Genomic DNA, 25,372 nt, shown 5'->3' on the forward strand with positions numbered 1-25,372 from the left:
CGGGAACCCGCTGGATGCGGGCAGCGCAGGACCGATCTTCGTGGAGATTCTTGGGGGAGGCCTATGCCCAACAGTGAGCGTCGTATGGCTGTTGATGATGAAGTGAAAACGTTGCGAGACATATGCCCTACACGGCATGAGTCTTACGCTTCGCAATGCGTGCAGAGACATTTGCTACGCACGTTAAACACATAGTCACCCGTGCGGCATATTATGTATGTATCCGCCTTTATAATAAAATATCCAGTAACCCACTTGCACTATTGCCAAGTTTATTATCTTCCTCGCGTCCCAGGCGTCTGTCATAAACTGCATTTTTATGCACAACACATGTCTATTATTATTCCTAGTGTGACTGCAGTGTGATGTGTCATTACTACTGCTGGCGTTACAGCGATTTACTTACTTATAATGTAAGAATTAGTTTTTAAGTATCATCATTAAGATGATAGATAATTAGTATGCTTCTTTTCTTTCTTTCGTTTCGTGGATGTGTGGAGTACCAACCTCATCAACCCTGGTGTCAGGGTTACTATTGAGCGGCCAAAGGCCCCTGACATGACCGTAACCGGGACCAACGGCTTAACGTGCCTTCCGAAGCACGGATCATCTGATCACCTGCAGCCTGCAATGTCTTAACCAAACTAGGGATCACAAAGTGATTTATGTGATATTTCCCCACCGGGATTCGCACCCGGGACTTCCAGATCATGAGCCTAACGCTCTACCACTGGACCACCGAGGCCGTTATTAGTATGGTAACAGACTTTATTCCTATTTAGTTGGCATATTTTCCACTCATCTCCTCAATTGAACACAGTTTGGCCGAAGTAAAGATAACCTGTCCAGGTAGGGTGTGGTGTTACGCCTCAGACAATGGCTCACATGACGCACTGCCCCGCGAGTCCTGACACCTGTATGCTGGAGCGGCCGAAAATGCTGTCCGGGTGGCAAAATACTGGGATAAAAAAATCTGAATGCCATCGAAACGACGAGAAGAAGAGAGATGTCTTGAAAGATAATTTCAGTACCTTTCACACGGTTCCCTATTTTGTTGCATAAAATTCACCCCGCCACCCCGCCGCACCCTAACCTACTATTACACAATGGTATCCAAGTTAAACATCATTAGGCTTAACAAGCATTATGCTATGACAAGTAACCATTATTATGCCAAAAGACGACTATGACTAAAAAAAATATATAAAATAGGTCAAACAAGCCCCCCCCCCTTTCACACATGTCTGTCCTTTTTCACCGGGCGAGAGAAAGCTTTCAGCGCTTCCTATTTGATCAGCCAAGTAGTTAATACCATCTGAGGTAGATCTACAATAAATAAGGTAGAAGCCTTTTCCACGCAATTTAAGTATATTTTTTGAATTGTCCTGTATAGGCTTTAGTTTAAAATTATACCTCATACTTTCGTGTGTTTTAAAGTGATTCCTTCACTGTATTAGTTAAAAGATTTTTTCATTTCCAACTTAGCAACTAAATATTTAAGTCATATCCAAAGTATTTCAGCGTCTATACCTTTAGCTAGAGACGTTCGCTATTTATCATTGGTTTTGCTATTCTATTCGCCAACAGTTGGATAGAAACTTTTCGAAAAGCACGACTGAAGCTAACGGATTATTTTCAATGTTTTTTGTTATTCGAAACGTGCCGGTGAATACATATTATTATGTAAACTGAATCAATCAAAAACTACGTTACATTTCAATATTCAAACAAAATAACGAAAATGTTTACTCAGAAAAAAATAACAATTTTGTAAATAAAATTCAGTCAAATAAAGTTTGAATTTCGATGATTTATTCGTAACAACATCGTGTTTGTATTAAATAGAACAATTCAATGAAGATAAAGCTGTGAAAAAATCTACCTAATTCTATGGTATACAGCACACGATCTGAGCCGCCAAGTAGATATGGTCACTTTTATAAATTGATGATGGTTTTAATAATTATTTTTTTTTTTTTTATATGTTATTGCACTAAGTAATTGTAAGCGGATTATAGCGCCGAGACAAACCTGTGAGGGGTTTAGCGGTGTTATTTTAATTGTTTTGTTAATTTTTCGTTGTATTTAATAATAAAAAAATAAATAAAAATAACATGGTTATTGTTAAAAGGACTTTTAGTTCTACCATTCATTTCTAAGCTTAGGTACCTACTAGTGATTTGTACTGTAAAGTTTAAGTACCTATTTAACATAACACATAGCGTACGTAACGCGTGATATTAGTAACATCGTAACGAAACTTTAATGGATGATTCTGAGTTGATATCAATTTTCCGTCGCAAAATAATGCAATTGAAAATAATTTAAAAAGCACTAAAATTTTCATGAATTTTCATTTTGCAGAAAATCCACTTGATATCAACTCAGAATCGCGATCTGAATAATCCCCCTCAGTATTTGTTACGATATCACTAACATTATGTCTGTCTATATAATATTATACGTTTAAAATGTCTCCGTCGGGTAGGTCAGCTGGAAGAAATCTCTTTGTTTTGTTTAGATAAGTTTACCTGTACTGTCTGTTTTTATTGTATGTTCCTTGTGTCTGTTTTACTGTGTATAAATAAATAACATGAATAAATACCCTAGTAAAATATATTAAATAAAATATATATTATTATATATTAAATATATTATAAAACTAGATGTCGCGTGGTTCGCTCGCAGCAAGCTGCTCGCGTGTCCTGTTTTAGTTCGAAGCTTTGTATGGCGGCCATCTTGTTTTCCCGCCATTTTTTTACCGCCATAGAATTTGACCAAGACTTGAATAGGTCTCGTGAAATCAAAAAAGTTCTAGGTGCTATAGTTTTGCCAGGCCGTAGGGTGACCCCTGATGCGGAGCAGTTTTCCAAGATGACGTTCCGATCACACCCCAATACAACATTTTTACCTCTGAGACATTTTCTGGAAAAACAAAAATTTGTATGGCGGCCATCTTGTTTTTCGGCCATTTTGTTTTTTTTTTTTCACTGGCGATAAAATTCGACCAAGACTTTTATAGGCTTCGTGAAAACAAAAAAGTTCTAGGTGCGATAGTTTCGCCAGGCTGTAGGGTGTCTCTCTGATGCGGAGCAGCTTTTGAAGATCGAAAAGTATTTCCATACTCAACATGATGTTTCGATCACATTCCTCATACATCATTTTTACCCCCGAGGCATTTTCGGGAAAAACGAAACTTTGTATGGCGGCCATCTTGTTTTTCGGCCATTTTGTTTTTTTTTCTCCGGCGATAAAATTTGACCACGATTTAAAAAGGCCTCGTGAAAAAAGAATCGTTCCAGGTGCGATAGTTTCGCCAGACCGTAGGGTGTCTCCCTGATGCGGAGCAGATTTCAAAGATCGAGAAGTACTTCCATACTCAACATGACATTTCGATTACACCCCCATACATTGTTTTTACCTCTAAGACATTTTTCTGAAAAAACAAAATTTTGTATGGCGGCCATCTTGTTTTTCCGCCATTTTGATTTTTTTTCACCATTGGTTGAATTTGACCAAGATTTAAATAGACTTCGTGAAAACAAAAAAGTTCCAGGTGCGATAGGTTAGCCAGGCCGTAGGGTGTCTCCCTGATGCGGAGCAGATTTTCAAGATCGAGCAGTATTTTCATACTCAACATGACCTTTTAATTACGCTCCCATACACAGTTTTTACCAGCGAAACATTTTCTGGAAAAACAAGCTTTTGTATGGCGGCCATCTTGTTTTTCCGCCATTTTGTTTTATTTTCACCGACAATAGAATTTGACCAAGATTTAAATAGGTTTTGCGAAAAAAAAATTGATCCAGGTATAATAGTTGCGCCAGACTGTAGGGTGTCTCCCTGACGCGGAGCAGTTTTCCATGATCTGGAAATTTTCCCATACTCACCGGAAGATTTGAATCACATCCCCCATACATCATTTTTACCCCCCGACGCTCCTTCTGGGAGAACAACCCTGTCAGTGAGTCAGTGAGTCAGTACATGGGTTTGTAGCTTTATATAATATAATAACTAGATGTCGCGTGGTTCGCTCGCAGCAAGCTGCTCGCGTGTCTTGTTTTCCCGCCATTTTATTACCGCGATAGAATTTGACCAAGACTAAAATAGGTCTCGTGAAATCAAAAAAGTTCTAGGTGCTATAGTTTTGCCAGGCCGTAGGGTGTCTCCCTGATGCGGAGCAGTTTTCCAAGATGACGTTCCGATCACACCCCTATACATCATTTTTACACCCGAGACATTTTCTGGAAAAACAAAAATTTATATGGCGGCCATCTTGTTTTTCGGCCATTTTGTTTTTTTTTCTCTAGCGATAGAATTTGACTAAGATTAAAATAGGTCTCGTGAAAAAAGAATCGTTCCAGGTGCGATAGTTTCGGCAGGCCGTAGGGTGTCTCCCTGATGCGGAGCAGTTTTTCAAGATCAAGCAGTTTTGAAATACTCAACATGACGATCCGATCACATCCCTATACATAATTTTTACCCTCGAGGCATTTTCGGGAAAAACGAAAATTTTGTATGGCGGCCATCTTGTTTTTCCGCCATTTTGTTTTTTTTTCACCGGGGATTGGATTTGACCAAGATTTAAATATGTTTCGCGAAAGAAAAATTGCTCCAGGTTTTATAGTTTTGCCAGGTCGTAGGGTGTCTCCCTGATGCGGAGCAGATTTGAAGATAGAGAAATGTCTCCATACTCAACAAGACACTCCGATTACACTCCCATACACAATTTTTACCCCTGAGACATTTTCCGGAAAAACAAAATTTTGTATGGCGGCCATCTTGTTTTTCCGCCATTTTGATTTTTTTTCACCGGCGATAAAATTTGACCAAGATTTAAGTAGGTTTTGTGAAAAAAGAATCATTCCAGGTGCAATAGTTTCGCCAGGCCGTAGGGCGTCTCCCTGATGCGGAGCAGTTTTCCAAGATTTGGGATTTTTCCCATACTCACCGGGAGGTCCCGATCACACCCCCCATACATCATTTTGACCCCCCGACACTCCTTCTGGGAGAACAATTATGTCAGTGAGTCAGTCAGTCAGTCAGTGGGTCTCCAGCTATATATAATATAACTAGATGTTGCGTGGTTCGCTCGCAGCAAGCTGCTCGCGTGTCCTGTGTTAGTTCGAAGCTTTGTATGGCGGCCGTCTTGTTTTTTTTTTAGGCGATAGAATTTGACCAATACTTGAATAGGTCTCGTGAAATCAAAAAAGTTCTAGGTGCTATAGTTTTGCCAGGCCGTAGGGTGTCTCCCCGATGCGGAGCAGTTTTCCAAGATGACGTTCCGATCATCAATTTTACCTCTGAGACATTTTCTGGAAAAACAAAAATTTATATGGCGGCCATCTTGTTTTTCCGCCATTTTGATTTTTTTTCAACGGCGATAAAATTTGACCAAGATTTAAATACATTGTGCGAAAAAAAAATTGTTCCAGATGTGATAGTTTCGCCAGGCCGTAGGGTGTCTCCCTGATGCGGAGCAGGTTTTCAAGATCGAGAAGTATTTCCATACTCAACAATACGTTTCGATTACACCCCCATTCACAGTTTTTACCCCCGAGACATTTTCTGGAAAAACAATTTTTTGTATGGCGGCCATCTTGTTTTTCCGCCATTTTGTTTTTTTTTTTTCACCCACAATAGAATTTGACCAAGATTTAAATAGGTTTTGCGAAAAAAAAATTGATCCAGGTATAATAGTTGCGCCAGACTGTAGGGTGTCTCCCTGATGCGGAGCAGTTTTCCAAGATGACGTTCCGATCACACCCCTATACATTAATTTTAGCTCTGAGACATTTTCTGGAAAAACAATAATTTGTATGGCGGCCATCTTGTTTTTCGGCCATTTTGTTTTTTTTTCACCCGCGATAAAATTTGACCAAGATTTAAATAGGTTTCGTGAAAATAAAAAAGTTCCAGGTGCTATAGGTTTGCCAAGCCGTAGGGTGTCTTCCTGATGCGGAGCAGCTATCGAAAACCCAGATGTATTTTCACACTTGACATGACGTTCCGATCACATTCCTATACATCATTTTTACCCCCGAGGCATTTTCAGGAAAAACGAAAAATTTGTATGGCGGCCATCTTGTTTTTCCACCATTTTGGTTTTTTTTCAGCGGGGATTGGATTTGACTAAGATTTAAATATGTTTCGCGAAAGAAAAATTGCTCCAGGTTTTATAGTTTTGCCAGGCCGTAGGGTGTCTCCCTGATGCGGAGCAGTTTTTCAAGATCGAACAGTTTTTCCATACTTAGCTTGACGTTTCGATCACACCTCTCATACATCATTTTTACCTCCTAGACATTTTCTGGAAAAACGAAATTTTGTATGGCGGCCATCTTGTTTTTCCGCCATTTTGTTTTTTTTTCAACCACTATAAAATTTGACTAAGATTTAAATAGGTATCGTGAAAACTAAAAAGTTCCACATGCGATAGTTTTACCAGGCCATAGGGTGTCTTCCTGATGCGGAGCAGTTTTTCAAGATCAAGCAGTATTTGCATACTCAGCTTGACGTTTTAATCACATCTCCCATACATCATTTTTACCTCCGAGACATTTTCTGGGAAAACAAATTTTTGTATGGCGGCCATCTTGTTTTTCCGCCATTTTGTTTTTTTTTTACCGGCGATTGGATTTGACTAAGATTTAAATAGGTTTCGCGAAAGAAAAATTGCTCCAGGTTTTATAGTTTTGCCAGGCCGTAGGGTGTCTCCCTGATGCGGAGCAGTTTTTGAAGATCAAGCAGTATTTCCATACTCAGCTTGACGTTTCGATCACACCTCCCATACATCATTTTTACCTCCGAGACATTTTCTGGAAAAACAAAATTTTGTATGGCGGCCATCTTGTTTTTCCGCCATTTTGATTTTTTTTCAACGGCGATTGAATTTGACCAAGAATTAAATAGGTTTTGCGAAAAAAAACTTGATCCAGGTATTATAGTTTTGCCAGGCCGTAGGGTGTCTCCCTGATGCGGAGCAGTTTTCCAAGATCTGGAAGTTTTCCCATACTCACCGGGAGGTCCCGATCACTTTTCTCATACATTATTTTTACCCCCCGACGCTCCTTCTGGGAGAACAATTATGTCAGTGAGTCAGTCAGTACATGGGTTTGTAGCTATATATAATATAATAATAATAACTAGATGTCGCGTGGTTCGCTCGCAGCAAGCTGCTCGCGTGTCTTGTTTTCCCACCATTTTTTTACCGCGATAGAATTTGACCAAGACTTAAAATAGGTCTCGTGAAATCAAAAAAGTTCTAGGTGCTATAGTTTTGCCAGGCCGTAGAGTGACCCCTGATGCGGAGCAGTTTTCCAAGATGACGTTCCGATCACACCCCAATACATCATTTTTACCTCGTGAGACATTTTCTGGAAAAACAAAAATTTGTATGGCGGCCATCTTGTTTTTCGGCCATTTTGTTTTTTTTCATTGGCGATAAAATTTGACCAAGACTTTAATAGGCTTCGTGAAAACAAAAAAGTTCCAGGTGCGATAGTTTGGCCAGGCCGTAGGGTGTCTCCCTGATGCGGAGCAGTTTTCCAAAATCTAGAAGTTTTCCCATACTCTCCGGGAGGTCCAGATCACACCCCCATAAACAATTTTTACCCCCGAGACATTTTCTGGAAAAACAAAATTTCGTATGGCGGCCATCTTGTTTTTCCGCCATTTTGGTTTTTTTTCACCGGGGATTGAATTTGACCAAGATTTAAATATGTTTCGCGAAAGAAAAATTGCTCCAGGTTTTATAGTTTTGCCAGGCCGTAGGGTGTCTCCCTGATGCGGAGCAGATTTTGAAGATAGAGAAGTGTTTTCATACTCCACAAGACGTTCCGATTACATCTCCATACACAGTTTTTACTCCCGATGCATTTTCTGAAAAAACAAAATTTTGTATGGCGGCCATCTTGTTTTTCCGCCATTTTGGTTTTTTTTCACCCACAATAGAATTTGACCAAGATTTGAATAGGTTTTGCGAAAAAAAATTTGATCCAGGTATAATAGTTGCGCCAGACTGTAGGGTGTCTCCCTGATGCGGAGCAGTTTTCCAAGATTTGGGATTTTTCCCATACTCACCGGGAGGTCCCGATCACACCCCCCATACATCATTTTGACCCCCCGACGCTCCTTCTGGGAGAACAATTATGTCAGTGAGTGAGTCAGTCAGTGGGTTTGTAGCTATATATAATATAATAACTAGATGTCGCGTGGTTCGCTCGCAGCAAGCTGCTCGCGTGTCTTGTTTTCCCGCCATTTTTTTACCGCGATAGTATTTGACCAAGACTTAAATAGGTCTCGTGAAATCAAAAAAGTTCTAGGTGCTATAGTTTTGGCAGGCCGTAGGGTGTCTCCCTGATGCGGAGCAGTTTTCCAAGATTACGTTCCGATAACACCCCTATACATCGTTTTTACACCCGAGACATTTTCTGGACAAACAAAAATTTGTATGGCGGCCATCTTGTTTTTCGGCCATTTTGTTTTTTTTTTTTCACCGGCGATAAAATTTGACCAAGATTTTATAAGGTTTGGTGAAAAAAGAATCGTACCAGGAGCGATAGTTTTCCCAGGCCGTAGGGTGCCGCCCTGATGCGGAGCAGTTTTTGAAGGTCGGGAAGTATTTCCATACTCAATATGACAATTTGATCTCATCCCTCTTACATCATATTCACCCCGAGGCATTTTCGAGAAAAACGAAAATTTTGTATGGCGGCCATCTTGTTTTTCCGCCATTTTGATTTTTTATCACCAGCGATTGAATTTGACCAAGAATTAAGTAGGTTTAGTGGAAAAAAAAATGTTCTATGTTTGATAGTTTAGCCAGGCCACAGGGTGTCTCCCTGATGCGGAGCAGTTTTTCAAGATCAAGCAGTATTTCTATACTCAGCTTGACGTTTTGATCACATCTCCCATACATCATTTTTACCTCCGAGACATTTTCTGGGAAAACAAATTTTTGTATGGCGGCCATCTTGTTTTTCCGCCATTTTGATTTTTTTTCACCGGCGATTGCATTTGACCAAGATTTAAGGAAGTTATGTGGAAAAAAGTATGTTCCGAGAGCGATAGTTTTGCCAGGCCGTAGGGTGTCTCCCTGATGCGGAGCAGTTTTTGAAGATAGAGAAGTATTTCCAAACTCACAAGGACGTTGCGATTACAACCCCATACACAGTTTTTACCCTCGAGGCATTTTCAGGAAAAACGAAAATTTTGTATGGCGGCCATCTTGTTTTTCCGCTATTTTGTTTTTTTTTTCACCGGCGATAAAATTTAACCAAGAATTAAATAGGTTTCGTGAAAACAAAATAGGTCAGGATGCGATAGTTTCGCCAGGCCGTAGGGTGTCTCCCTGATGCGGAGCAGCTATCGGAAACCCAGACGTATTTTCATATTCGACATGACGTTCCGATCACATTTCTATACATCATTTTTATCCCCGAGGCATTTTCAGGAAAAACTAAAAATTTGTATGGCGGCCATCTTGTTTTTCCGCCATTTTGATTTTTTTCAACGGCGATAAGATTTGACCAAGATTTAAATACATTGTGCGAAAAAAAAATTGATCCAGATGTGATAGTTTTGCCAGGCCGTAGGGTGTCTCCCTGATGCGGAGCAGGTTTTCAAGATCGAGAAGTATTTCCATACTCAACAATACGTTCCGATTACGCCCCCATTCACAGTTTTTACCCCTGAGACATTTTCTGGAAAAATAAAATTTTGTATGGCGGCCATCTTGTTTTTCCGCCATTTTGATTTTTTTTCACCCACGATAGAATTTGACCAAGATTTAAATAGGTTTTGCGAAAAAATAATTGATCTAGGTATAATAGTTGCGCCAGACTGTAGGGTGTCTCCCTGATGCGGAGCAGTTTTCCAAGATCTGGAAGTTTTCCCATACTCATCGGGAGGTCCCGATCACACTCCCCATACATCATTTTGACCCCCCGACACTCCTTCTGGGAGAACAACCCTGTCAGTCAGTCAGTCAGTCAGTCAGTCAGTGGGTTTGTAGCTATATATATTATAACTAGATGTCGCGTGGTTCGCTCGCAGCAAGCTGCTCGCGTGTCTTGTTTTCCCGCCATTTTTTTACCGCGATAGAATTTGACCAAGACTTGAATAGGTCTCGTGAAATCAAAAAAGTTCTAGGTGCTATAGTTTGCCAGGCCGTAGGGTGTCTCCCTGATGCGGAGCAGTTTTCCAAGATGACGTTCCGATCACACCTCAATACATCATTTTTACCTCTGAGACATTTTCTGGAAAAACAAAAATGTATATGGCGGCCATCTTGTTTTTCGGCCATTTTGTTTTTTTTTCACCGGCGATAAAATTTGACCAAGATTTAAATAGGTTTCGTGAAGATAAAAAAGTTCCAGGTGCGATAGTTTTGCCAGGCCGTAGGGTGTCTTCCTGATGCGGAGCAGTTTTTGAAGGTCGGGAAGTATTTCCATACTCAACATGACATTTTGATCACATCCCTTTTACATCATATTCACCCCCGAGGCATTTTCGAGAAAAACGAATATTTTGTATGGCGGCCATCTTGTTTTTCCGCCATTTTGATATTTTTTCAACTACGATAGAATTTGACCAAGAAATAAATAGGTTTTGTGAAAAAAGAATCGTTCCAGGTGCGACAGTTTTGCCAGGCCGTGGGGTGTCTCCCTGATGCGGAGCAGTTTTTCAAGATCGAGAAGTATTTCCATACTCAACAATTCGTTCCGATTACACCCCCATACACAGTTTTTACCCACGAGACATTTTGTGGAAAAATAAAATTTTGTATGGCGGCCATCTTGTTTTTCCGCCATTTTGATTTTTTTTCACCGGCGATAAAATTTGACCAAGATTTAAGTAGGTTTTGTGAAAAAAGAATCGTTCCAGGTGCGATAGTTTCGCCAGGCCGTAGGGTGTCTCCCTGATGCGGAGCAGTTTTCCAAGATCTGGAAGTTTTCCCATACTCACCGGAAAATTTTGATCACATCCCCCATACACCATTTTTACCCCCCGACACTCCTTCTGGGAGAACAACCCTGTCAGTGAGTCAGTCAGTCAGTCAGTCAGTACATGGGTTTGTAGCTATATATAATATAATATTGCACTCATAGGAAATACAAAATATCTAACAAAAGAAAAATGGAAGACTACAATAGGCGGCATTGCTAAGTACCAATCTGCAACATTTTTTGTAAAACTTCAGCATAAACTAAATAAGCATCCCGTCGAATAAACACCGGCTAAGTCAGGTACTTAGACAGTATTTTGTTGTTTATTATATCTCCCTGCATGGATGCAGCAATCGGCCGAGTTATGAACATGACAGCTCCCCATGTGAACGGTCACATCCTCATTACCATGGAGGGGGCCTGATGAAGAGGCGTGCAACACTTCGCTTCAAGGTGACACCACAAACTGCCCGACAACTATACAAACAGGGTGTTAGTGACATTGTGACGAATACTGAGGGAGATGATTCAGACCATGATTCTGAGTTGATATCAAGTGGAATTAATCCGTCGCAAAAGTATAAATCGGAAAATAATTTTAAAAACACAAAAAAAATCATGAATTTTCCGACTGAAAATTCTACTTGATATCAACTCAGAAACATGGTCTGAATCATCCCCCTCAGTATTCGTTACGGTGTGGTACTAACACCCATACCTACTTGTATGGCTACCGTATGTACTTTTGCGGGGTGAAAATGTCACTTACACCCCACGTAACGAATACTGAGGGAGTAATATAGAATTGAAAATAAATGAAAAAAAAACTAAAAAAAGACATGAATTTTGCGACGGATAATTCCACTTGACATCAACTCAGAATCATGGTCTGAATCATCCCCCTGAGTATTGGTTACGATGTTACTAACACCCTGTATATAGTAAGTAGTTATTTTGATGGGTGCCCGAAATTGATGGGATTAATGCTGTACACAGAGATGTTATCGGGAGCGGGTATTTTTTTGTTTGTTCAAAGTAAGAATGTTAACATTTCGCAATAAAAACGGGATGGCATTTTATTATTTGTTTAACCCAACGGCTAAACGTTCCTTGCCAAGCACGGATCATCTCACTTTCAGACAATCGGGTGATCACCTTATTTTGACCAGACTTTTAATAACTTACGCGTAATAAATTATACCTTTTTTTATTTCATCAGTATTTATAGATTAAGCGCCTTTCTTGTTAAAATAAGATCGCCCGCACTTTATATTGTTAATAGACATAGAAGAGCAAGGCCACCTGACACAGGTATCTTGCATACCTACTAGATAGGTCTTAGCCATAGCCTATAGATTATTGTGTAAGTTACTGAAATAAACATGTTTAATTTGAATTTAATTTTTGAAAAGACTGGAAATCGCAAAGTGATTGTTGTGATATAATATGTCCGTTCCGCGATTCGAACCTGGAATCTCCGGATCATGAACCCAACGCTCAACCACTGGACCACAGAGGCCATTACGTGTATGTACGTTTGTACCTATGTGAACGTAATCCTAAGACATCGTCGACACCATCGTCGCTGGTCTTTTAGGGCACGTAATACATGAAATTATTTTCTTTACATTAATGATTGTAAATACCCAAACATGGGACACATTTTAATGTGTGTATATTTTAGTGTTATAAATGTGTATGTGTGTCGTAGGTTTTACTATTTGTATGTCGTTTCTATATCTCGGGCCTACGGAGTCCCGGACTTTTGGAAGGCGTGCGTGGGGCCGAAGCCAACACGTAGAGGCCCCTTAAGACAGTTTCATAGTATTACTATTATTATTATTTGTATCTCCCTTCGAGTATCTCTGCCTGTCCTGATTTCCGCAAACAACGAAAGAGGAGTAGGTATAACAAATTGCTGCCTTACTTAACTTTCGCAACATTTTAAAGTGCACATGACAGTTTCTCATTTTTCTCGAAACAAACTCGTACATTAAAGTTGCTTGTAAACTAGAACAGTTTTGGATAAAGGCCAGGGCAGGCTACACGGTAACTTGGCAGCTGAACAAATATGGAACTTGATAAAATTCAGAGATAAAACCTTAATTTAAATTGTGCATTACGAAAGTTTATGGATTCAAAGGGAAAAATAAATAGAAGTCTTAGGTACGAATCGGAGGTGAAATGAACTGTTAACAGCACAGGAGGGACAGCACATAAATCGTTACGATTTATTGAAAGGCGACATCGAAGCGATTCATCTGAAAAAGCAATATTGCAATTTGACATTTGCGCATATAAAAGTAAGTGCGCAATGCAAACAAATGTCAAATTGCAATATTGCTGTTTTAGGTGAATTGGTCTAATGTGGCCTTTTTAACCCGCCAGATCATAAAAACAAGAGAGCCATGGTCTAACGGTCTTACAACTACACCACGGCGGCTGTTGATAAAAAGTAAATAGACCAAGTAAATAAGAAATTAAATACCTAAGTTGGTAGGTAGTAGCTACTGACATATTTTCTTGTTTTTCATTAAAACTAATTAAACTTCATAATTTCGAACTCTCTTCTAATTTCTAACGAAAGGGCCAAAAGGAAATGAATGTTAATTGAGCGAAATGAAAACAAGATTTTTCATTATCTACGACAATTCAGACGCCAAAGCTTTTTATATAATTGGAGAGAATAATCCTTTGACGTGTTTCATAAACTAAACTGAATGTGTTCCTCTAGTTATTAAATAACTTGTAATGTATATCCTCATTGGTTTTTAAAAGATGTGTTGCTGTTGCAGTTTCTTGTCATTTCTTCTCCTCAGCCATAACACCTTGCGAAATGACGTAAATTCAAAAATGTTACATTGACCTTCAACAAGTTTATCCATGATAATTACGTTGAATAAATGATTCTGATTTCTGATTTCTGAAACATTGCGTCTTGTTACAACGCATTAGACATGTAAGTAGAATGTAACTAATGGGTACAATGTTTAAGGGAAACACCGAGAACTTGTATTCACTTAATTTATTTCGAATAACTTAAGAATTTACAAAAAATGTCAATAGGTCACGCGGTAGCGCCGCTCGACGTTGCGGAACTGAACACACTGTAGGCTGAACCCTGCCGCCCGCGCACCGGGAAGAGGCGTACATGCAGGGAAGCAAGGGCCTCGTAGTTTAGGGTGTATTATGGTCGCTCTTATAAATGATTTACATTAAACGATGTAAAATGAAGCATTTAATGACACTGAATTCGTCTTTATAAATTATAATTAATTTCACCACCGATTCGTAAGAATTCTATTTAATTTTCCCTTTGAATCCGTAAACTTTCATAAATGAAATACAATTCATGTACTTATGGATCATAGATAAAAGACATCATGTGGTTTCCAGCATTTAAGCCTGGTTAATGGCAACAGACTTACTTCCTACGGGGTACATGGGATTTAAACATTGTTGGCGTGGAGTGCCTGTATATACTATCATCATCATCCTCATCCAAGCCGTGTCCGGCGACGGCGCGCGGCGACTCCTAAATGTCTATCCCAGGTCGATGTTATGATAGGCTCTAATATGACTAGCAAAACCTAACTTCGATTTGAAGATTCGGCCACATGGCGCACAGAATAACTGGCCAGCAGAATTAAATGTATAGTGTATATACTATACACCTGTGCCTACCCCTTAGGGGACACAAGCGAGATGCTATATGTTTCAATAATCATGATTGATAGAAACGAAACGAAAACTAACCCATCCAATGACCAAAAACTTATATAACATAGTATTACAGTGACGGGCGAGCCTATTGCCATTAACTTGGCACAAATCCTGGAAATCAGAAAGTTGGTGATTTATAAAAACCAATACCAACCAATACCAACCAACCAATTTAATTAATAAAGACATTTCAAAGACATTTCATTTCATTTCATTCATTCATTTCAATATTAGTGTTCGCGTCTCGTAAAACTTTTCAACGGTGTCCGTTCTTTTGTCCTAAAATCGGTTGCCTAGTAAAATCTAATATTATCATTTTTCCGCATAAAACCTTTAAGTACTTACTATCGGGAAACTAGATATTAAATTCTGTTTCACCGTCTGAGGAATGCTGACAGCATACAATTTTAACAAAGAATTTGGTCCGGCGCTTAGGTTATAAAACCTGGAATATTTTACAATAGAATAATAAGTCATAATACTACGTACAGAACGGCAACCTTCCGCTCCCCACCAGCAGCTGAGCTTGGCTTACTTCATCCCCCCAGTCTTTTAGTCTTCTTTTTTTAGTCTTTAGTCTTCAGTTGTATGAGCGTCACACGTCACACACGCAGATGCGTGTGTACGTGTGTACGTGTGCATCAATGTGTAGTGTCTGTATAAAACTAGGTGTTTTGTATGAAGTGTCCGGGGAAAATGAGGTGTTCTGTATGATAAGGGTGAAGTTAAAAGTAATGTACGATATTACATTTTGCATCGCATACGCATACCGTGCCAAGTAGACGCGATTGAAACAAGTTACACTTTTAGCATTTATAGGTAGAAGAAAACTACGGGGTATAACATAGAACCTTGTGATACGGATGAACACCTCAACGGTTGCAGAGGCGGAGATAAGCCCCATCGGTACGGCATTACAGGACGGAAGGGGCAAGTCACAGAGACCATAACCTAGAATAGGCCTCTGCTAGGGCAGAGGGCAGCAGTAACTGTCAGTACTATGCAGAGGCGGAGGACAGGAGTCTTACGGCTTTGAAATAGAATACAAATAAAATAAATAAATAAAATACTCTGGGCGCCATCCCACTCGCATTAGACAGAGTACTGCGGGGCGGAAGGCAAGAGGGAAACCACTGCCTTACTTTTCCCTAAAAAGTAGCATGAAGAGGAATGCTGCAGCGACAAGAGCGTGGCTCTTAAATGAGTGATGAGGTAGAAGAAAAAATCTTTAAATCGTAAAACTGAAAAAATCTTTTAAAATCCAAACCCCATTTTTCCATTATATTGTGTCGGGAAATCTCGGCCACAAGAGGTTAAATTCGACAAACATGTTGAAAAATAAACCTACAATAAAATAAATCACTTTGACAATCAAAAGCGAAAATATTTTTCTCAATTCACACAAATACGACGCGCAAAATTATTCCCGTTTTCGTTCTCATTTCCTCAAATTGATTCAGTTGGGGACGCTCTAGGCAAACACAATGACGGACTCTTCAGGCTATGTTCTCATAAAAATACTTTTATAAATGGCGTTGTAAAGATTTAACGTGATAATTACATATCATTGCTCGGGTATAAAGGGTGTTAGTGACATCGTAACAAAAACTTTGAGGAATGAGTCAGACCATGATTCTGAGTCGATATCAAGTGGATTTTTCCGTCGCAAAAATCATGTATTTTTTTAAAATTATTTTCAATTCTATACTTTTGCGATGGAAAATTCCACTTGATATTAACTCAGAATAATCAGCTGAATCATCCCCCTCAGTATTCGTTACGATGTCACTTACACCCCATACAAGTACATACGGTAGCCATACAAGTAGATATGGGTGTTAATGACACCGTAACGAATATTGAGGGGGATGATTCAGACCATAATTCTGAGTTGATATCAAGTGGAATTTCCTGTCCAAAAATTCATGATTTTTTTTTGTGTTTTGTTTAATTATTTTCCTATCCATACTTTTGCGACGGAAAATTCCACTTGATATCAACTCAAAATCATGGTCTGAATCATCCCTCAAAGTTTTCGTTACGATGTCACTAACACCCTGTATAATTATTCAAAAATATAATGGCAGATATATAAAAATATATGATGCTATCTATATTGCTTCTCTTTATTTTGATCAGAATAATATTGACTGGAAGATGATGAGAGTGTTGTGTCTGGCTGTATAATAATAACAAGGGCCATCTTCTTCTTCTATCGTGTGGGTTGTGAGGTGAATTACCAACCTCATCAACCTTGGTGGGTTATTATTGAGCACCCAAAGGCCTTTGACATGGCTCATGTAACGACTACTTACTTACATCAGTAAGTAGTAAGCGGGACCAACGGCTGAACGTGCCTTCCGAAGCACGGATCATCTTACTTTTTGGTTAATCAGTGAATCTGTAATGTCCTAACGAAACTAGGAATCACAAAGTGATTTTTGTAATATGCCCCCACCGGGATTCGAACCCGGGACCTCCGGATCGTGAGCCTAACGTTAAACCACTGGACCACGTAGGCCATTTGGATCAGAATTTATTCCCGAAAACAAAGATAAAATATTACATATTATGTCTGATATCCATGAAATAACATTGGACAGCGCCTTCTATATTATTTTTTTTGGGAAGGTACCCTGGAACATCCCTCATTGGTACTCTATACAATTACGAACTCATCTTCGTCGCACCTCGCAATAAAAGTAAACGAAATAATGAACGAATTTTTATTTTTATGTAATATAAATCATGCTTGTAAACATACTTTTTTACGACCCATGAAAATGTTCAAATCATTGCCTTCTCTGTTAATATTAGTTGGTAACTTACATATATTATATGTAACTTTTTACGTATTGCAGATTTTACGGTTGCTATGCATAATTATACACATCAAATTGGTTTTAATTTCTCTGTCTGACCTTCCAACCCGCGAAGGGAAAACAAACCCAATACAGGTTAGGTCACATACCTCCGAAAATGCTGAAATAAATAGCTTTCATTTGTAAATTAGATTAGACAATTTCTCGATCTCCTTTATTGGTTTATGAGAATACTTATTTCACTGTTGGTTTTATGTTTTCTGGATTGGAAGTAATAGCCAATGAATGTGTTCTGAAATGATTCGCTTGGCGAGTCTTGAACATCAAAATACGCTTATTCATTTTATTTATTTTATTTTATTTTGTTTGGGGAGCTTACAGCTTAATTCACACATTCATTTTATTATCTTCGCTGTCAATTATCGATGTTCTCAATAATGTTCGCGACGACCATTGTTTCCAAGTGTTTCATTTCAATATATACATCTTCGTGTGCTAATCGAAATCGACAAAAACAATAAGTAGTAACTATCTCTTGTTGGTATTCGATTTATCCGGCCAAGTAGTTAATGCTATTTGCGGTAAATCTACAATAAGTTACGTCAAATAAAAAGGTATTCGATTCAATCGACAGGCTATAAGTAGGGTGGCGACCTTAAAATGAACCAAACCGGATCAGACAGAACGTCAGAATTCCTTCATGTAGTAGTCATGTAACCTAAACATGATATACCGACCAAAATATTGTGATAGTACTTAGTTAAAAAAATAAATACTCTTCCATATTCCAAAGGATACAAAAAAGAAAAAAACATTTCCTGTGCGCCCTCGCACAGGAAATGTTTTTTTGTACTTAGTTAAAAAAAAAAATACTCTTCCATATTCCAAAGGATACAAAAAAAACATTTCCTGTGCGAGGGATCTTGAAGAGTCCTTATGTTAGAAAATTCTTTCTTTATTTCGCCTGTCACAAAAATACGGTGCCTTAATATTTGTATTTTCTCACTCGAATTTGAGCACTTCTTACGTCATTGCTCTTCAGTTAGCAACAGGCGTTGTATGTACGACATTGATACATTGCTAATCCATTTAATTATTTACGCTTTCATGTGTATTATGAGTGATGCGCATAAGTGTTATTAGAAAACTTTTGCAGTAACTTTTTTCTTTTGTACCCGTCAGTATCAATATCAATTTAAGACTAAAATCATTAGTATAAGTAACATTGTGTATGTATCTATCTGTATGAAGTCAAGAAATAAATAAGGATAGATACAGATGGAAAATGTTACTTTAACAAGAGTGTATAAATATAAATGTATTGGTTAGAGTAGGTACGTAGTTACGTACATAAGAGGTCGGTGGTCAGATTGTAACACGTGTAGTACTTCTATAGAACATAGACATAAGTTAATATTCTTTAGAAGCGCCAAGTCGAGTATTTCTGGTCTGTGGTTCGAGTCAGGGGGATATCTAGCAGGCTGGAGTCACGTCAAAAAAAGTACATAAAGAAATTTCCTTCAAATTATCGTAGAGCAAAAGTTTTGTTGTGTAACATAAACGAGATACGTTCAGGGTTATCAAATATCACAAATTGCAATACACTTTCCTAGAAATATAGAGTTATTACAACATAATTCATGGGGTCCAATTTACCTAAACTAGATCGGCGTGTATTTACATGTGCGTAGACGTCCCGATATCCTCGGTTTGAGAAACGAGATTGCCGAACGCTGAATTATAGCGTGACCCAATATTTTACTTATGCTTCGAAAATCCAAAGGGTTTTATCGTTTCGCACCAATGACTAGGTACGAATAAGGCCTATATTTTCCTGTTTACCTACAGTGATGCGTAATGATATATCCCTATTTGGCAACATTTTGTTACTGCATAATATTGAGCAAACTAGGAAACCCAGATAAAAAAAAAAGCTAGGGTTTCGTGTACCTAGTTTTAGTTTTGCTTTAACGGCCTCCGTGGTCCAGTGGTTGGGCGTGGGACTCACGATCCGGAGGTCCCGGGTTCGAATCCCGGTGGGGACATATCACAAAAATCACTTTGCGATCCCTAGTTTGGTTTGGACATTACAGGCTGATCACCTGATTGTCCGAAAGTAAGATGATCCGTTCTTCGGAAGGCACGTTAAGCCGTTGGTTCCGGTTACTACTTGCTGATGTAAGTATGTGGTCGTTACATGAGCCATGTCAGGGGTCTTTAGCGGCTCAGTAATAACCTTGACACCAGGGTGGCTGAGGTTGGTAATCCACCTCACAACCTCACGATTAAAGACGTCATCACCAGCCCATTAACGTCCCCACTTCCGGGGCACGGACCTTCCCTATGGATGGATAGGGAGATCGGGCCTTAAACCACCACACGGGCCCAGTGCGGATTGGTGGTTATTAACGACTGCTAATGCAGCCGGGACCAACGGCTTAACGTGCCTTCCGAAGCACGGAGGAGCTCGAGATGAAAACTTTTTTTTTGTGGTCACCCATCCTATGACCGGCCTTTGCGAAAGTTGCTTAACTTCAACAATCGCAGACCGAGCGCGTTTACCGCTGCGCCACCGTGCTCCTCGATAGAAGACGTATAGAACGTTAACTCTCCACCCCGCACCATTCGTATCAGGCGTCGACCTCACCCCCTATGGGTCTTAAATGGATGTAAGGAAAGCGCGCGGTCTGTCTGTCTCTTTCTACAAGTTACCCGGTAAGAAGAAGATTTTTTTTTACCTTTTTCCTCACCTTATGCTTGTCTGGAAGAAATCGCTTTAAGCGATAAGGCCGTCATTTGCCATGTACTTAGTTAAGAGACTTTTTGTAATTATTTCTTTTTATTTTGGTGCAATAAAGTGTATTTGTATTGTATTGTAAGAATGACACTTGTGCTGTAGAGTCAGTTTGCAGACACTGAAAAGCGCAAAGGCATGTTCGTAAATGATGAAAAAGTAAAAAAAGTAAATTAGGTAGATATCTTCAGATCGTCCAAAAGTTAACAACTAGGTCAGCTGATTTTGCCTACCAATTAAGCAATTACCTCAATTCAGAACAGAATCAGCAACGTACTTTAAAAGTGGGTAAGCTGTTAAAAATAGGATGATTTAGGTCACAGTAAAGCATTTTGTGGGCACGAACAAGTTGAAGATAGTGGGTAGATTGTAAAAGCTATGGCAATTACAATTACAGGATTGAGATCAAGGACTTTTCATAATCAGGGTTAAGGTTGTCACCTGTTAAATTCATAACCTAACTCCATATACATATACCTCTAGGTGGACAATTTTAAATTTGTAAAGGGTTGTTCTTAGTGAGAGATTTTCCAATCGGCGTTCTCCAAAATCACGATAGATGTCGTTGTTAAGTTTTTCTTCGTTTAAACTTTTTTTAAACGTTTTTGGGTATAAATGATGACCGTTTTTATTATACCAAGGTATAATTACAACTTCCAACCACTATTATTCTCATCAAAATAAAGAAAAGCAATATAGCAACATCATTCTATACATAATGTGATCCAAATATCAAGCAGCGATTAGTTTTATATATGCTTCTGCCACTACATTCCATTTTTGAATAATTATGTACCCCAGCAATGAGAAAATAGGTAATTATCACGTTAAAAGTAAACAACGCCATCTATCGTGTGTTTGGGGAAAGTCGATTGGAAAGTCCTTCATTACGTTATTGAATTAAAAGAATCTGTACGTTCTTTTTACTACGTGGCGCTGCCGACCTCAAACTGAATCTCAAGCGTGATTTTATGTTTGTATGTGTGTAAGTATATAAATTACATTCAATTATGCTTTACAGTCTGGTCTCTTTCCAATATAGGGCCGTTTCCCTGGGGACGGTAAGATTCGGAACTAATCCTTGGTAATCCAGATAGCAACCCTAGTCAGGTCAGATAGTGGACTACTTTTGACGGGCCCTGATAAAGTACAGAGATTAGGATTAATTGCTTGGCGTGACGGTGGTTACGTTCAAACTAAACTGAGGCACAAACTGAACTTTCAAGCGTTTAATTTATTTGGTAAATACTGGGAGCGTAGAGGATGAAACAACAGACCGACTAAAGCGGTTGAGGAATGGTGGCCAAGGGTTGGTATACGATATCGAGGTAGACCATCAGCCTGGTCGGATGACGATGTAAGGTATGTTAGAAAGCAGTGGATGAGACTTGCACAAGACCGGAAGGGATGGCTTGAAAGAGAGAAGGCCTGTGTAGCCAGCAGTAGGGGGATACAGGCTGAGTAGATAGATAGTTTGATTGAAGAGTATAGAGCGGCGGGCAACGTGGTGGAGTATGCTTTACCTCCCCTTTAGTCAATTGAGGAGAGGGGCTGAGTGGGATATAGGCTATTTGCTTTTTGGTTACTAGGAGAATATATACATCCAATCATTCCTGTAGCGTACAAGAATAGAACAGAAATAGTTTATTATAAAAGGACGCCACACACAAAAACAAGTCAGTAACATCATTTAAAATTTTCACAAAACAATTACAAGAAAGCAAAACGGATGTTCGTCCAAATGACATAAGGTGGTGGGGGATGTCCTGAGATAAAAGGGCCTCGCTCAGCACAAGAACAAAAACGAGATATACTATAGTAAGTATGTTGTAAAAAATGTACTTAAGCAAAAGTCATCCATCTCTGTTTGACTTATTTATTAATGGGCTGCGACCAAACACCAGACGGGAATAAATCCGGGGATTCTACAAGATCCACAAATACGCGTCCAGTGATTTACGAGGTCAGATTAAGAGATAATCGTAAAATCTGCAACCGTCACTGTGGCTTTGACTTCAGCCCTTTGACCGGCGGGCACCGAGTTATTTTCCAACCGATTGATCTGAACTGACCCTAACTTTTATTACCGATGGTACACTTGAGAACTGTAGCGTCGACGCTTGAAGCGATAAAATTTACAGTCTATTAAAGGCAAAGATTTTAGACGAATCTTCTAGTCTATGGGTTTGTCTGAGTATATAAATTTTGAGTTTGGAATTGACTTAAAAAATCTTTGAATAAAAAAGGAGCATTTATTATCTATGGCGGATAAGAAAATTAAAGGTATAATTTAAAATAAAATTAAAGTAGTAGTGTGAATTTTTCTTTTGGCGTGTGGCTCTGCTCACCCCATTATTATGAAGGTGAGTATATATAGATATATATACTTCATAGATATGAAGATGGCAAAGGCTAAACACCCCAAAGTTGTCAACAACCTTTAAGTCACTCGACATTCTCTTTGACCAAGTAAGTAGCTAAACTGAGAGCTAACTAATTGGGTACATTTTGTAAACGAAGCCGAAGTAAGTATTGAGATAACGTTTCTACTTCTTAAAAAGGATACCTATTCTTTGAAATTTTTTATTAATTTAAAAAAATGGTCTATTTAAAAGATTAATTTGTGTATTTTTATTAAAACTAGACAATAACTCGACTCTGGATCCACAAAAACATCCATTATCAAATTCCGGCCATTGTTTGACGAGCAACAATTTATTACAACCGTGACAATTTTTCACGACCGATATCTGAGAACATTTCAACTTTAAATACTTCTGTCTGTTCATTAAAGCTCGCTTCATTCAGAGGCGGCACTGTATTCTTCTTCTTTCTTGTGGGTTGAGAGATCAATGACCGGATAGCCAAAGGCACAGGTGCCTTTTAACGACGATTTCAGCTCGCCTCATCGAGGCAACTTCCGACCCTAGGGCTAGCAGTTATTTTGCTGAAAGGGTCAGTTTGGCGGCGCAGAGAGGCAACGTGGCCAGTATTCTGGGGACTTTGACTCAATGTGGTGAACTGGACGGCTATTTATTCTTACTATAAATTTGTAAGTATTTAAAAATATGTGTGTTGTTACAATTGTAGTTGAATGGAATGTATTTGTTTATCTATTTTTAATTTATACAAGATAGATGACTTTGATGTGGTACTTACTTAAGTAGCCGGGGCCGACTGCTTGACGCATCTTCCGTATCACGAATCTGAATGGCAGCGCTTCTGTGTGCCCTCAGCATAAAGGCACATCCCGGGCACTTCATACAAAACCCTCGTTTTACACAGACACTACACATTCACGTTATCGTACACGCGTATCTGTGTGTGTGACGCCCATAGGATTGAAGTAGGGGGGGCCGAGACTCTGGTGGGGAGCGGAAAGTTGCCGTCCTACCCATAGTATTATTCCTTAGTCTATGGCTAAGAAAAAGTTTGCTAATACGAATTTAACGACCATAGATTATAAACCAGCTCCAACTTCCAACTCGTTGAAAACTTTAAAACACTCCGTAGGCGCCGCCGTAACGTTCTACTTTTGATGAGTAATTACTAATTAGTTATCTCCGTAAATGAGTAATTAATGCCGATGCTCCACCATTCTCTTGTAATCTGGTTCATTGTCATTGTTTATTCCGCAATCGCTCGTTTTACGAGAAATAATTATTTTAAACTTTTCAGATTTTTTTCTCAGTTAAACATTACATACATACATAAACTCACGCCCGTAATCCCTAATGGGGTGGGCAGAGCCACAAGTAATCAAATACAACTTGCAGCCACTGTTGATACGAAGTCCAAAGATGGATATGATGAACCTTATGGTGATAAGGGATCAGCCTATCGCCCATAACATTAATCCATCATGTTAGAGGACACAATCCCTCTGTCGGTTTTTACGACATGCCCGGGAAGAGAAGCAGCTGAACGTGTTCTATGTTTTTTTATATGCTCCCAGAACAGCATAGCAGCAACACAAACATTAGGTGTAACGAAAGTACTTATCTAGAAAGGTCAAGAAAGCCAATACGCAGGTAAGTACATGGTATAAGAAGACCAGGTATGTTCAATCCACCACCATTAAATTGGTATCTCCTACATTCCATGGACATATTTTTTTTTAAGTATTGAAAATTAAGTGAATTACTGATTAATATATTTAATTACTGTTGTTTGTCACATATATAAAAGTCATTTAAACTCGAAGTACGTAAATCTTTTACTAAAAGTTCAAAATTGGACGTGGGTAATTTATTTTTTACGAAATGGCAACGTATGTTGGAATGACGTTAGCTGGGCTAACCTTGAAATGCTAGCTGTCACTTTTGAGCATACCTGGTTTTCTTATACCATGCGTAGGTAGTAATAGTAGTAAATAGGAATGTCACATACCACCCAATTCATTCTGATAGGGATTACAGTCGTGAGTCTACGCCTACGCGCCTATCTGATTCATAATAATAAAAAGTAAAACTATGTAAATTAGTTACAGAAATGGAACGAAATGGAATGAAATTTCATAGTCTCTGCTTACCCAAGTGGGAAATAGGCATGTGTTTATTTATGCATGTATGTAAAATAATTACAAAACCAAACATTTCACTCCAATTCCATGTGAGGTAGGATATTTACTTATCCACCTATCACGTGGGTTTAACAGGAAGCTCAGTGACGCGTGTGTACAGTCATGAGCAATATCATGTACCCACTTTAGAACCCTGTCGCACTATCATATTTGACATTTAATGAGACTTACGGTTTAATTTGTCAAAAAAGTTAATGTGACATGGTTTCAAAGTGTATACACGTTAGTACTCGTGACCGTACTTAGTTCGTCTTGCGATGAATGTACCTCGTACTACCCCTATTGGGATATAGTCGTGAGCTTATGTTACGTTCTTTACCTAGGACATTCCGGTTCTTGAGTACTGCGATAAGTGGTTAACCAATTTGCGAACAGAATGTGCTCCTGAAGTGTAGTGAGCCAATTAGGACAGACCTCGGAATAACCGCGGGATATAAATGGCTCTGACTGGAGACCATTTGTACCGTTTCAATTACTTTTAATTAAGAATGAGGAATAAAGTACA

Source organism: Pectinophora gossypiella, chromosome 15, assembly GCF_024362695.1.
Source record: "Pectinophora gossypiella chromosome 15, ilPecGoss1.1, whole genome shotgun sequence".
In the NCBI taxonomy this organism is placed as follows: Eukaryota; Metazoa; Arthropoda; class Insecta; order Lepidoptera; family Gelechiidae; genus Pectinophora; species Pectinophora gossypiella.